Here is a 14,261-nt window from a genome sequence, read left to right as displayed (position 1 = left end):
ATAGATCCAGTAGCAGTCCCTCTACTGTAGGCCTAACTGTCACACTACTGTAGGCCTGACTGTCACACTACTGTAGGCCTGACTGTCACTCTACTGTAGGCCTGACTGTCACATTACTGTAGGCCTAACTGTCACATTACTGTAGGCCTGACTGTCACACTACTGTAGGCTTGACTGTCACACTACTGTAGGCCTGACTGTCACACTACTGTAGGCTTGACTATCACACTACTGTAGTCCTGACTGTCAAACTACTGTAGGCCTGACTGTCACACTACTGTAGGCTTGACTATCACACTACTGTAGTCCTGACTGTCAAACTACTGTAGGCTTGACTCTCACACTTCTGTAGGCTTGACTATCACACTACTTTAGGCTTGACTGTCACACTACTGTAGGCCAGACTGTCAAACTACTGTAGGCCTAACTGTCACATTACCGTAGGCCTGACTGTCACACTACTGTAGGCCTAACTGTCACATTACCGTAGGCCTGACTGTCACACTACTGTAGGCCTAACTGTCACATTACCGTAGGCCTGACTGTCACACTACTGTAGGCTTGACTGTCACACTACTGTAGGCCTAACTGTCACATTACCGTAGGCCTGACTGTCACACTACTGTAGGCTTGACTGTCACACTACTGTAGGCCTGACTGTGAATCTAATGTGATTCAATGGAGTTCCATGTGTGTGATCAGGTCAAAGTCATTTGGTCACTGTTTGGAACTTATTTGGAGTTCCAATCTCAGAGCATTCTGTCGGTCCCTAAATCCACTGAAAACTCTAATTGTACACACTTTTATGCAGAGCAATAAGGGAGATGGAGTTTCTCTAAAGTGACCCCAAAATGGATATGAAAGATGACGTTGCCTCCATGTATTTGATTACATGCTAAGGTTGCTGCAGCTTCTCTGTGAGCTAATGTATTGGAGGATATTTTACATTTTAAATATGTTTTTTCTGTACATCCTAATAACCCCTATACATAGGGAAGGAGGGTGAGGGATAATTGATCAGAGTCAGATATCAAAAGAAAAGATTGGAGAGAATGAGGTTAGCTGGAGGGATAGTCATATTATGAGAAAGATTATAACCTGAAAAATGTACAAAGAGCAAGCTGCAGCAAAAGGTAGGCTTCCAAAGCACTACACAACGGTGAGAAATGTATGCATGTTCAAAACTTAAAGCCAAATTAGGAAGGATGTGAGTGGTAACAATTCACACCTAAAGAAGTGGTTGCACAGGTACAAGTAGCCCATAAATTAACAGTCATGAGTAACCAGTCCTTTCCAGCCCTACAGTACAGGTGCCAAAACACTACACACTAACCACGTTTCCATCCACAGTTTTTATGCCAGTAAAGTCATACCGTATAAAAACAAATCACGACAGCTGAGATGGAAACAGGTAGTTTCGGTAGAATTGTATAAATGCCAACAGATAATTTGTTCGTTCGACATGGTGGATCTTTTTGTGTCGGTCAAATAAATGATGCGAGCAATGTAGGTGGAAACACCTTTATGCGTAAATATTGATATAATAACCATCATACCAAAGTAAACTTGGAGTCACACAATGATATTGTTACGCTCGTCGATGGAAGGATCGGACCAAGGTGCAGCGTGGTAGGCGTACATTTTAATTTATTAAATGAACACCGAAAAAACAACAAATACAAAACCAAAGGTCACGTGACATCTAGTAGGGCTAAACAGCACAGTACCAAAAACAAGATCCCACAAACTACAGGTGGAAAAAGGCTGGCTAGACAACGATAGACAGCTTCCTCTGATTGGGAACCATACCCGGCCAACAAAGAAATAGAAAACATAGATTGCCCACCTGTCACGTTCTGACCTTTATTTCCTTTGTTTTGTATTTATTTAGTATGGTCAGGGCGTGAGTTGGGTGGGCAGTCTATGTTTGTTTTTCTAGGTTTTGGGTATTTCTATGTTTCGGCCTAGTATGGTTCTCAATCAGAGGCAGGTGTCAGTAGTCTCTGATTGAGAATCATACTTAGGTAGCCTGGGTTTCACTATGTGTTTGTGGGTGATTGTTCCTGTCTCTGTGTTTTGCACCAGATAGGGCTGTTTTTTGGTTTTCCACGTTTATTGTTTTGTAGTGTTCGTGTTTATCGTTTTTCATTAAACATGAATCAATATAACCACGCTGCGTTTTGGTCCGCCTCTCCTTCACCACAGGAAAACCCTTACAGAATCACCCACCACAACAGGACCAAGCGGCGTGGTAACGGGCAACAGCAACAGCAGCGAAAACAGGAATGGACATGGGAGGATGAGTTGGATGGTAAAGGACCCTGGGCACAGCCTGGAGAATATCGCCGCCCCAAAGAAGAGCTGGAGGCGGTGAAGGCGGAGAGGCGCTGGTATGAGGAGGCAGCACGGCGGCGTGGATGGAAGCCCGAGAGTCAGCCCCAAAAATGTATTGGGGATTGGGGGGGCACACAGGAAGTGCGGCGAAGCCAGGTAGTAGACCTGCGCCAACTTCCTGTGCTTACCGGGGGGCTGGAGAGACCGGGCAGGCACCGTGTTATGCTGTGAAGTGCACGGTGTCCCCAGTGCGGGTGCATAGCCCGATGCGGTACATTCCAGCTCCGCGTATCGGCCGGGCTAGAGTGGGCATCGAGCCAAGTGCCATGAAGCCGGCTCTACGCATCTGGTCTCCAGTGCGTCTCCTTGGGCCGGCTTACATGGCACCAGCCTTGCGCACGGTGTCCCCGGTTCGCCTGCATAGCCCAGTGCGGGCTATTCCACCTCGCCGCACTGGCAGGGCGACCGGGACCATTCAACCGGGTAAGTTTGGGCAGGCTCGGTGCTCAAGAGCTCCAGTGCGCCTGCACGGCCCGGTCTATCCGTCACCACCTCCACGCACCAGCCCTCCGGTGGCAGCCCCCCGCACCAGGCTGTCTCTCCGGCTCATCCTTACAGGGGCAACCGCCTGTCCAGCGCTGCCGGAGCCTTCCTCCTCTCCAGCGCTGTCGGAGTCTCCCGCCTCTCCAGCGCTGCCAGAGCCTTCCTCCTCTCCAGCGCAGCCGGAGTCTCCCGCCTGTTCAGCGCTACCAGAGCTCCCGCTCCTCATTCCAGAGGCACCAGAGCTACTCACTCCAGCGCTGCCAGAGCCTTCCTCTCCAGCGTTGCCGGAGCTTCCCGTCTGCCCAGCGCCATCTGAGCTACCCGTCTGCCCAGCGCCATCTGAGCCGCCCTTCTGCCCAGCACCGCCTGAGCCGCCCGTCTGCCCAGCGCCGCCTGAGCCGTCCGTCTGCCCAACGCCGCCTGAGCCGCCCGTCTGCCCAGCGCCGCCTGAGCCGCCCGTCTGCCCAGCGCCGCCTGAGCCGCCTGAGCCGCCTGAGCCGCCCGTCTGCAAGGAGCCGCCCGTCTGCAAGGAGCCGCCAGTCAGCCAGGGGCCGCCAGTGCCGCCACTCAGCCAGGGGCCGCCAGTGCCGCCACTCAGCCAGGGGCCGGCACTCAGCCAGGGGCCGCCAGTGCCGCCACTCAGCCAGGGGCCGCCAGTGCCGCCAGTCAGCCAGGGGCCGCCAGTGCCGCCAGTCAGTCAGGGGCCGCCAGTCAGCCAGGGGCCGCCAGTGCCGCCAGTCAGCCAGGGGCCGCCAGAGCCCCTCAGCCCAGAGGCGCCAGAGCCCCTCAGCCCAGAGGCGCCAGAGCCCCTCAGCCCCGAGCAGCCGCCCCTCTGTCCCGAGCAGCCGCCCCTCTGTCCCGAGCAGCCGCCCCTCTGTCCCGAGCAGCCGCCCTACTGTCCCGAGCTGCCCCTCTGTCCAGTGGGGTCATTGAGAGGGGTTGCCATGGTTAGAGAGCCACGGAGGCGGACAATGAGGCGGACTAAGACAATAGTGAAGTGGGGTCCGCGTCCCGCGCCAGAGCCGCCACCGCGGACAGACGCCCACCCAGACCCTCCCCTATAGGTCAAGGTTTTGCGGCCGGAGTCCGCACCTTTGTTTTTCTAGGTTTTGGGTATTTCTATGTTTCGGCCTAGTATGGTTCTCAATCAGAGGCAGGTGTCATTAGTTGTCTCTGATTGAGAATCATATTTAGGTAGCCTGGGTTTCACTGTGTGTTTGTGGGTGATTGTTCCTGTCTCTGTGTTTTGCACCAGATAGGGCTGTTTTTGGTTTTCCACGTTTGTTGTTTTGTAGTGTTCGTGTTTATCGTTTTTCATTAAACATGAATCAATATAATCACGCTGCGTTTTGGTCCGCCTCTCCTTCACCACAGGAAAACCCTTACACCACCCTAGTCACACCCTGACTTTATTCAGTACATTAAAACGTAAGTGAAAAATAACATTTAGTGTGCACTACGTCATCACCCACTGACTTTTATCCTGAACCAGTCAGTTTGGTGGAAACACACCACTGATGGGAAAATGCTCAGATTTTCTTTATGCAGATTTTCTAATAGTCACATGAAGATCTGTTGCCAATTGGATAGAAACCTAGCTCCTGTTCCATGTTGATATAGTAGCAAGCAGGATGGCTGAGTAATTATATACGTATTTTGCACTCTGAATGAAGTGAACTACCAGAAATAGCATGAATTACAAATACGTCTATGTCCCAAATGGCACTCTAGTTCATAAACAGTGCACATCATTTGACCTGCGTCCTATGGGCCCTGACCAAAGGTAGTGCACTGTTTAGGGAATAAGGTGCCATTGGAGACGCAGCCTAAGATTTATAATCTGCTGGAGCTTTACTCTGAACACTAATGCTATTAGCTGCTGCAAATCAAGTGACAACTAAAAAGCGACTGTGACACAATATTAGCAGAAATGTTTAATGTTTGGCAAAGACTGCCTAGAGTGCAACACATCTTTCATTTCATTATGCATTCATTGTAAATACTTGGCAGTTGTGCTGAGTTAGGGAAACTAGCTGGGACAGGCTGTACATATGTGACACACACACACACACGCACATGTGCACGCGCACACGCACGCACGCACCCACACACACACACACACACTTCTCTATCCTCACATTGCATACTGATGTAATAAAATGGCATAGGCTCCAAGATAATTGGAAATCATGCACTAATTCTGCTTTAAATGATTCCATTATGCACTAACAACTCAAACTTACAAACATCATAAAGCTTGCAAAGTGACACGACTACACTAATTGGCCTGCAGTGGGAATGGCTTCATTTTAATTGCATTAGTGCAACTTCAACTTCTAGTGTTGGGTGAATAATGTTAAAACAAAATGGAAGGTAATATAAAATCCAATTGCTGTAAATGAAATGCTGTCATGTTGTGTTTGGCTGATTATTATGTATCTGTCCCTTTATTAGTACAGCAGCCCCCAAACACAACATGGTATAAGTGAAGGAGGTAAGAAATGTGTATCTGTACATTGTAATTTCTTTACAATATTCCTGACTCCTGGCCGTCTGAGCCTTTCAAGAAGAAGCACACACACACACACACACACGCGCACACACACACACACACACACACACACACACACACACACACACACACACACACACACACACACACACACACACACACACACACACACACACACACACACAAACTCACACACACACAGCGATCTGCTTGTCTTAAGGCATGACGATCAATAATGTGTGCTTTAGAAAGGTACGGGTCACAGGATTGATTATTGGATGTCTGACAGTAATATTTAATTATATTGACAGGCTGCACTTACAGTTGTCCTTGAAGCTTAATCACATAATGGTACAGCTTCATCAGATGTGTCTGACAATCCCATTCATTAAGGACAGACACAGATCAATTTCCTGCATGAAGAGTGTCCAAGAAATCAAGATGACAAAACAAAAAGCTGCACGGTTAGCGAATACTGTATTGTTTTTAATATTTAATCAGTAATATTACCAGCTAAAATATTGTAATCAGATTACAGACACTTTTGAAAAACAAAAAGATAACTTCTTGGATTACTTTAAATTCTTTCTGTTTTCAAGGTGACATTCAATTCAGCACTGAAAAAATACACAAGTTTAAGTTTGTGGCCACCTGTGAGAGTCTGACCACAAGTCAGAGACCACTATGATGACTCACCAGATATGTTTGATGGATTGTTTTTGTCTTCTTCTAATGCCTCTTAAGGGGAAAGTAATCCAAAAGTAACGTTAATGAGTTGGGGTAATCCAAACACACAGGATTATATTTAGAAAGTAACCTACCCAACCCTTCCACTAATCCCCACAAAGAGATTTGAGTGCCATTCCATTCCATTCTAACAGCAACACAAAAACACAGTGACAGTAATATCAGCCTGCCACTTTCTAAATAGACAGTAGAGAGACAGAGAGTCGCAGCAGCCACAGCACTCACAGTGAGTGTGTGTGTGTGAGTGTGAGTGTGTGAGTGTGTGTGTGTGAGTGTGTGTGTGTGAGTGTGCGCGTGCGTGCATGTGTGCCGCGCGTCGATCTGCCAGTCTTTTGTTTAGAGAGCCATGCTGTCTAAATGGGCACCGTGGGGAGAGGCTGGGCTTCGGCTAGCTGGTAGTGACAGTTATAAATGGCACCCTATTCCCTATATAGTGCAATACCTTTGACCAGAGAATAGGGTGCCATTTGGGATTCAACCTCTCTTTGCCCCCAGACAGCTTAGTAAGACAGAGACCCAGATCATGACTTTGATCGGAAGGAGATGGTGGCATATCAAGATCGGGGTCTGTCTGGTCTGTCAGTAAAACGGAGAGGGGAGCAACAACTTATACCCCGCTCGCCCCCTCTGTCACCAGCCCGACACTGACCCAGCAGCCGCCTCTTCACAGTCCGACACTGGGCCGAGGATGTTGTGTCAAAGCCGGCAACAAACAAATAGTCACAGCCAATGCTGTCATCTGGCAGCAAAGTATTCATGTGAGTGTGAAGGCAGCAGAGACAAGCTGAGAATATAGGATCATATGAAAAGGCATTGAAGAACCTGACAAAAGAGGGACCTCAGTGTTTTACCCAAAAGGCTCAAAAGGCTTCAATCTATGCGGGCCAGCACCTGTGTCTCTCTGTGCCATGGCTCCAACGGACCTGTTCTGACTTGGAGCCAAGGCAAGGCCCTGGATACTTTTCATCTTTCATTTACATAACAATGGCTAACTGTGAACTTTAACACCTTAGTACAAAGCAACTGGCTTGAATGATTAGTGTCTCACTCCTAATGGAAACATTAGTGTCTCACTCCTAATGGAAACAATAAGACTAGAGCATAAAAATGAACATAAAAGACGTGAGATCCTGGCTGGAGTTAATAAACACAGTCCTGAACAGATACTGGTCAGCTACTTCTCTCTCCCTGTGTCCCTGCAGTGCCTGTGTGAGGGAAGCTGCAGCAGTCGTGATAGTTAGACAAAGCCAGGAGAACCAGCAATCTTAACTCAGCCGACCTGACTGCCTGGCAGGGAGGCAAGGAGGATACAGACCTATCTCCCCACCACTCTGCAGAAGATATAGAACACTTTAAACGTAGCCAGGCAGCCCACAACTCTACTGACACTCAACTGCAGATACAATATCCTATATGATATCTTATGTTTGGAACTCTTGAATAATTACAGAGAGGAGAGGACCCTCAAGATCGTTTCTATTAAAATGTCTCCATTGACAACACAGCAATAAGCAGCTCAATGTCATTGAAGTGCCTCTATTACAATCACAAGCTACAACATCCTGGTCCTTTATGCCACGGTGGAAAGATTTCTCAATAACAATGTAGAGGTCCTCATCATGAGCAAATCAAACAAATGGGCCTATTGCAATTCAAGCAGAGGAATTGGTCCAAATGCACATACTATGAATACATTGTTTTGAGATGTGCCTATTTTAGGAAGTAATTTAAGCAAACTCGATGCAGATGTGATTTTACTCAAGAAAGCAACAAACCCATGCAGCTACACAGTGTCAGGGAGAATTAACCAAGAGTGACAAGAGAGAGAGAGAGAGCGAGAGGGTTGGAGAGAGATGGAGAGAGAGAGAGAGAGAGAGAGAGAGAGAGAGAGAGAGAGAGAGAGAGAGAGAGAGAGAGAGAGAGAGAGAGAAAGAGAGACAGAGAGAGAGAGAGAGAGAGAGAGAGAGAAACAGAGAGAGAAACAGAGAGAGGGAGAGTTCCTGCCATCCTCTTTGCAAGTCCAGCCTCAGTTTCCTGTTAAGAGCTCTGGTTTATTAGGTCTCAGATTGCCTTTTCTGTACACTGCTCCAAAGTCCAGAGAGATAAGAGCAGTTCAGAATTGGTGAAGCCATTGAAAAATGCATCAAAGATGATGTGGGCCAGAACTCTGAGGCTCTGAGCAGGACTCTATGCTTGTAGCTGAACTAAGAGAATCAAGTCTGCTTCTACTGCTGCATTCGCCAGAGCTTAAATTCACCATTCACTTAACCCAAAACATAATTGATACTGTAAATGATGAAGAAAAGGAATTCAGAATTAACAGTGTTTTTATTAGTAGCCAGTGACATCAGTTTTATGGGACCGGGGTTATGAGAGAGATGTTGCTCTAACAGAGCCCTGTATTCCCAAGAAGACAGCTCAACCCTTCTCATCTCTCCTTTCTTTCACATACACTCCCTCTCTCTTTCATAGCTCTCCCTCTGGCCCTCTATCAATGCTGCCCAGACAGGATTTACACACTCCCAGACTATCAGTTACCTACATAGTGTACAAAACATTGTGCTTCTTCAGACACATGTTAGGTTTCTACCTACAGTACCGTCCGCCATCATGATGTCCTGTCTCTGTCTCTATCTCTCTGTCTCTCTGTCTCTCTCCATCTATTTCTCTGTCTCTCGCCATCTATTTCTCTATCTCTTTGTCTCTCTCCATCTATTTCTCTATCTCTCTGTCTCTCGCCATCTATTTCTCTATCTCTCTGTCTCTCTCCATCTATTTCTCTATCTCTCTCTCTCCATCTATTTCTCTATCTCTCTGTCTCTCGCCATCTATTTCTCTCTCTCTGTCTCTCTCCATCTATTTCTCTATCTCTCTCTCCATCTATTTCTCTATCTCTCTCTCTCTCCATCTATTTCTCTATCTCTCCATCTCTCTCCATCTCTCTATCTCTCTCCATCTGTTTCTCTATCGCTCTGTCTATCTCCATCTATTTCTCTATCTCTCTGTCTCTCTCCATCTGTTTCTCTATCGCTCTGTCTCTCTCCATCTATTTCTTTATCTCTCTGTCTCTCTCCATCTATTTCTTTATCTCTCTGTCTCTCTCCATCTATATCTTTATCTCTCTGTCTCTCTCCATCTATTTCTTTATCTCTCTGTCTCTCTCCATCTATTTCTTTATCTCTCTGTCTCTCTCCATCTATTTCTTTATCTCTCTGTCTCTCTCCATCTATTTCTTTATCTCTCTGTCTCTCTCCATCTATTTCTTTATCTCTCTGTCTCTCTCCATCTATTTCTTTATCTCTCTGTCTCTCTCTATCTATTTCTTTATCTCTCTGTCTCTCTCCATCTATTTCTTTATCTCTCTGTCTCTCCATCTCTCTCTCCCGCACGACCCTTTATCTTTCTATAAATTCAATTCAAAGGGCCTTATTGGCATGGGAAACATGTTTACATTGTCAAAGCAAGTGAAATAGATAATAAACAAAAGTGAAACAATCAATAAATAATGAATAGTAAACATTAAAGTTCCAAAGGAATAGAGACATTTCAAATGTCATATTATGTCTATATACAGTACTGTGACGATGTGCAAACAGTTCAAGTATACAAGGGAAAATAAATAAACATACATTTGAGACATATATCTCTCCATTCCATATGTTTCTTCTTCCTATGAAGTGCATAGCTACAACATTGAAAATGTCTAACTCTGAAGTGCCTTCAGTTAAACAACCATATCAGACAGGGGATTGGTAAAGGCTGTTGAACACATGTACATTGACGGGTGATTGACAGTGGAACCGCTCACCAGCTCAGGGAGACGGACAGACACAAGCTGTTGGACAGGTTTATAGTCTTTTATGTTACAAATGCCGCAGAGGCTGCTGGGTAGTCCCAAATGCCATACTATTCCCTACAAAGTGCACAACTTTCGACCAGAGGGAATATAGGGAATGGAGTGTCATTTAGGACAAAACCTAGAACACTAATTGTCAGCCAATCAGCTGACTGCTGGAGCACAGAAACAGGAAGTGCCCTTCAGAAAGCATTGATACATTAACGGAACACTATTAGTGGCTGTAGTCATCAATCACCAATCATATCAATCACTAGATTAATTCTACAGGTCTGACATCATGACGTCCTAATACATTATTGTGAATAATGAGACCTTTCTGACTAATTTATTCCAAGCACTTACATTGCTCTCAGGCTCTGAAATTAAGTCAAATTTAGATCAACAGCTACACAATGAGATAAAGTAGAAATTAAACCCTAGAAAAACACAAGAAGTATAATTTGGATGCATTCAAGTTCTTAATGAAAATAGAGTAGACATTCTGCGCTCGTTTTTGTTATTATAATTCTGGATATCTGAATTAGGAAGAAGTGAATTTGAGGACCAGTTTGAAATAAGTGATGTATAATGCATTCATGTGTATTCTTCTGGGATTTTAAAATAAAATTTTTAAAACCAAAAACATAATCAAATCAAAGGAACCAGAATCCAATGTTTTTCTAGGAACCGTAATCAAGTCAGTGGATTGTGAAGAATGGACTGAAACAGTGTTATTACAATGACTAGATGCAACCTAGTAGTCTGTTCTGTCTCTGTCCTGTTTAAACACAGAACCCAGCAAAATAAACCATTTAACCTCAGGCCATGGAGGTGTCCCAAATGAAACCCTATTCCCTACATAGCCCAAAGGGCTCTGGTCAAAAGTAGTGCACTATGTAGATAATAGGTGGCCATTTGGGATGTACACTCCAGAGTCAACAAGGCCATGTGGAGCTACAGAGCAGCACAGCGAGGACTGGGACCAAATCAAGGAAAATCAATGTTGTGTTGGGGCCAAAAAAATCAGTGTGTTACATTATATTTCTGTTATTCATTAAACACAAACAGCGTTGAAGCCAGATCATGTGGCCTGATAACAAAAGAGAAGCAATTATAATGTACCAGGGTTGAACAGGGCTAACGTCACAGTGGCGAGCCACTCCAAAGAGAGCTGGGTTTTAACCTGCAGTGTAGCGCTGTGCAGGAAGGCTGGGACATCACACACAGCACAGAGAGAGACTTTAAGGGCTTCTGTTCCAAGGCTGATTTACATAAGGCAACAGTCTGTCAGCATTAGATGGGTGACTAAGGAAACACAATGCACATATTGTTTAGACAGAGTTGCTAGTGTGTGTTGTGACATACGCCTACTTTATGTGAAAACAGGTTTGTACTGGGAAACAAGCACAGATTGGAGACGTATGTTTCTGGTGTGTGCATGTAAAGCTATGTCTTTAATGTACAGTGCATGTGGAAATGAGATAACATGGAATCTATTCCAATTTAGTTTCACGCCAAGTGTTGAAATCAAATATGATTCTGTCCCCTATGGCAATGCTGTAATCACTAACAAAGGTTTTTCCTTTCATGTGTCACATCCTAATCTGCCCCTTATGCTAAGGTGACAAGCCTTATATTTACACCTGGTAAGGTGTACACTGAATGTACATTAGGAACTCCTTCGTAATATTGAATTACACCCCTTTTTGCCCTCAGAACAGCCTCAATTCTTCAGGGCATGGACTCTACAAGGTGTCGAATGCATTCCACAGGGATGCTAGACCATGTTGACTCCAATGCTTCCCATAGTTGTGGTGGGGCACCATTCTTTATACACATGGGCAACTTTTGAGCATGAAAAACCCAGCAGTGTTGCAGTTCTTGACACACTCAAACCGGTGCGTCTGGCAGATACTATCGTACCCCGTTCAAAGGCACTTAAATCTTTTGTCTTGCCAATTCACCCTCTGAATGGCACACATACACAATCCATGTCTCAAATGTCTTAAGAATTAAAATCCTTTATTTTACCTGACTCCTGCCCTTTATCTACACTGATTGAAGTGGATTTAACAATTGACAATCCCAAATCTAGGTCCTTGATTGGCCAGCTGTTAGTTCCATGGGCCAGGCAACATGGCATTTTAGGTGACATATCCTTCAATGACAGCTGGACACTTGACTGGGTTAATAAACACTGTTAAATTCAAACTCTGCTAATTCCCCTTGTCTTTCAGGCTGTGGTTGGGCGTAGCAGGGACGTGAAGGGTCACAGCACACACACGCATGGACACACACACAGCCTGGGTGACACATTCTCTCACGGACTCACTCCAGGAGACATGTGTCACATTACAGAGGCAGGTCCCTCTCAGCCTGTGGCTCAGCCGTGGCACTCTGTCACTCAACGTGTCCATAGCCAGGATCAGCATTATATTTGCATTCTATATGCATTATATTAACACAATCCTCTCCTGGTTATAGCTATCATCAATAAGCAAATACATGATTCTGCTCTGCTTAAATGTAGCTAGCTAACTATCAATAATAGTCAAATAAAGCTTAAATAGCCTAAAATGCTTTGCCTACATGTGTCATTTGATCAACTGTGAGAAAAGTCAGAGAAGGTTTTCAGGACACATGAATCATACATGAATGATGACACAGACACTTAAGGAATCCATCCCCTCCCCCCATACAGTACCTTATTGTCACGCTTGCCATCTGCCAATGCTTGTGAAGTGAACATGGAGCATGTCTGTCTTCTCTCAGGACACAAATCCTGTCATCACAGCCTTCTCTCTCTGCATTCACAGGGCATGTCTGGACAGGACTCCTCCTCCTCTCTCTGGATGGAGCCTAGTATTCATGCCAAATGGCACCCTAGTCCCTTTGTAGTGCACTAGCCCTCTGGTTAAAAGCAGTGCACTATATAGAGGATAGGGTGCCGTTTGGGACATAGCCAGGGCTTACAGATGTCCAGTTAGGGCAGTGAACCGGTAGAGCCAGACTAGACGCGGTATTCAGGCTACGTTGCGGACTGTGTGTCGACCCACAGTTTGGGCCGTCACATCACATTTCAATTCAACACTTCAAAGATACATCAAGGTCTCTCCTGTTGCTGAGGTGGGCAACAGGCTTGGAGAGGAAATTAAGATGACATGGTAGAGAGGATCCCCAGTAGCCAACAGACTTGAAGAGGAAATGAAGATGACATGATGGAGAGGATTCCCAGTAGCCAACAGACTTGAAGAGGAAATGAAGTAGAGGGGAGACATGGTGGAGAGGATCCCCAGTAGCCAACAGACTTGAAGAGGAAATTAAGATGACATGGTAGAGAGGATCCCCAGTAGCCAACAGACTTGAAGAGGAAATGAAGATGACATGATGGAGAGGATCCCCAGTAGCCAACAGACTTGAAGAGGAAATGAAGATGACATGATGGAGAGGATCCCCAGTAGCCAACAGACTTGAAGAGGAAATGAAGATGAAATGGTAGAGAGGATCCCCAGTAGCCAACAGACTTGAAGAGGAAATGAAGATGACATGGTAGAGAGGATCCCCAGTAGCCAACAGACTTGAAGAGGAAATTAAGATGACATGGTAGAGAGGATCCCCAGTAGCCAACAGACTTGAAGAGGAAATGAAGATGACATGATGGAGAGGATCCCCAGTAGCCAACAGACTTGAAGAGGAAATTAAGATGACATGATGGAGAGGATCCCCAGTAGCCAACAGACTTGAAGAGGAAATTAAGATGACATGATGGAGAGGATCCCCAGTAGCCAACAGACTTGAAGAGGAAATTAAGATGACATGATGGAGAGGATCCCCAGTAGCCAACAGACTTGAAGAGGAAATTAAGTAGAGGGGAGACATGATGGAGAGGATCCCCAGTAGCCAACAGACTTGAAGAGGAAATGAAGTAGAGGGGAGACATGATGGAGTGGCTCCCTGATACACTGATACTAACCTCCATATCAATATTAGTGTCAAGACGTGGGAAATAAAAAACATTTTTCCTTTAGGCAAATTAGTTGAGTGAGTTCAGAGAGCCTCAACCACAAACGAGCATCTGCTCCTGTAGACACTCTATAGCCACACGGGTTCACTACCTTACAGGAACACTAACAGGTTCCTTTGTGGTTTAGAATGGGACGAACACTAGTTTATAAAAGATAGACCATAAAAATAACATAGATAGACCATATATTGACAAGCATGAGACGGATCATCACTAATTGGAGTGTCCAACTGCCAGGTGGGGGCCGTCATTTCAGACAAGAC

At 45.5% G+C, this 14,261-nt stretch overlaps 1 protein-coding gene across 21 annotated transcripts in view; it reads right to left on the bottom strand.

Moving 5' to 3' along the window:
- Nucleotides 1–14,261, bottom strand: part of ptprfa (protein tyrosine phosphatase receptor type Fa) — a 399,275-nt gene that overhangs the window by 265,282 nt on the left and 119,732 nt on the right. The window contains exon 1 of one of the 21 annotated variants that reach the window (XM_036978459.1): nucleotides 12,679–12,782. The exons of the other annotated variants lie outside the window; for them this stretch is intronic. The gene's annotated coding sequence lies outside the window, so the exon portion shown is untranslated. Of the gene's footprint in view, nucleotides 1–12,678; nucleotides 12,783–14,261 lie in introns of those variants that run through there. 21 annotated transcript variants of the gene reach the window in all.

This window comes from Oncorhynchus mykiss, chromosome 5 (assembly GCF_013265735.2).
Source record: "Oncorhynchus mykiss isolate Arlee chromosome 5, USDA_OmykA_1.1, whole genome shotgun sequence".
Classification (NCBI taxonomy): domain Eukaryota; kingdom Metazoa; phylum Chordata; class Actinopteri; order Salmoniformes; family Salmonidae; genus Oncorhynchus; species Oncorhynchus mykiss.
The sequence above is the reverse complement of the archived record's forward strand: the minus strand, read 5'-3'. Positions and strand labels throughout refer to the sequence as shown.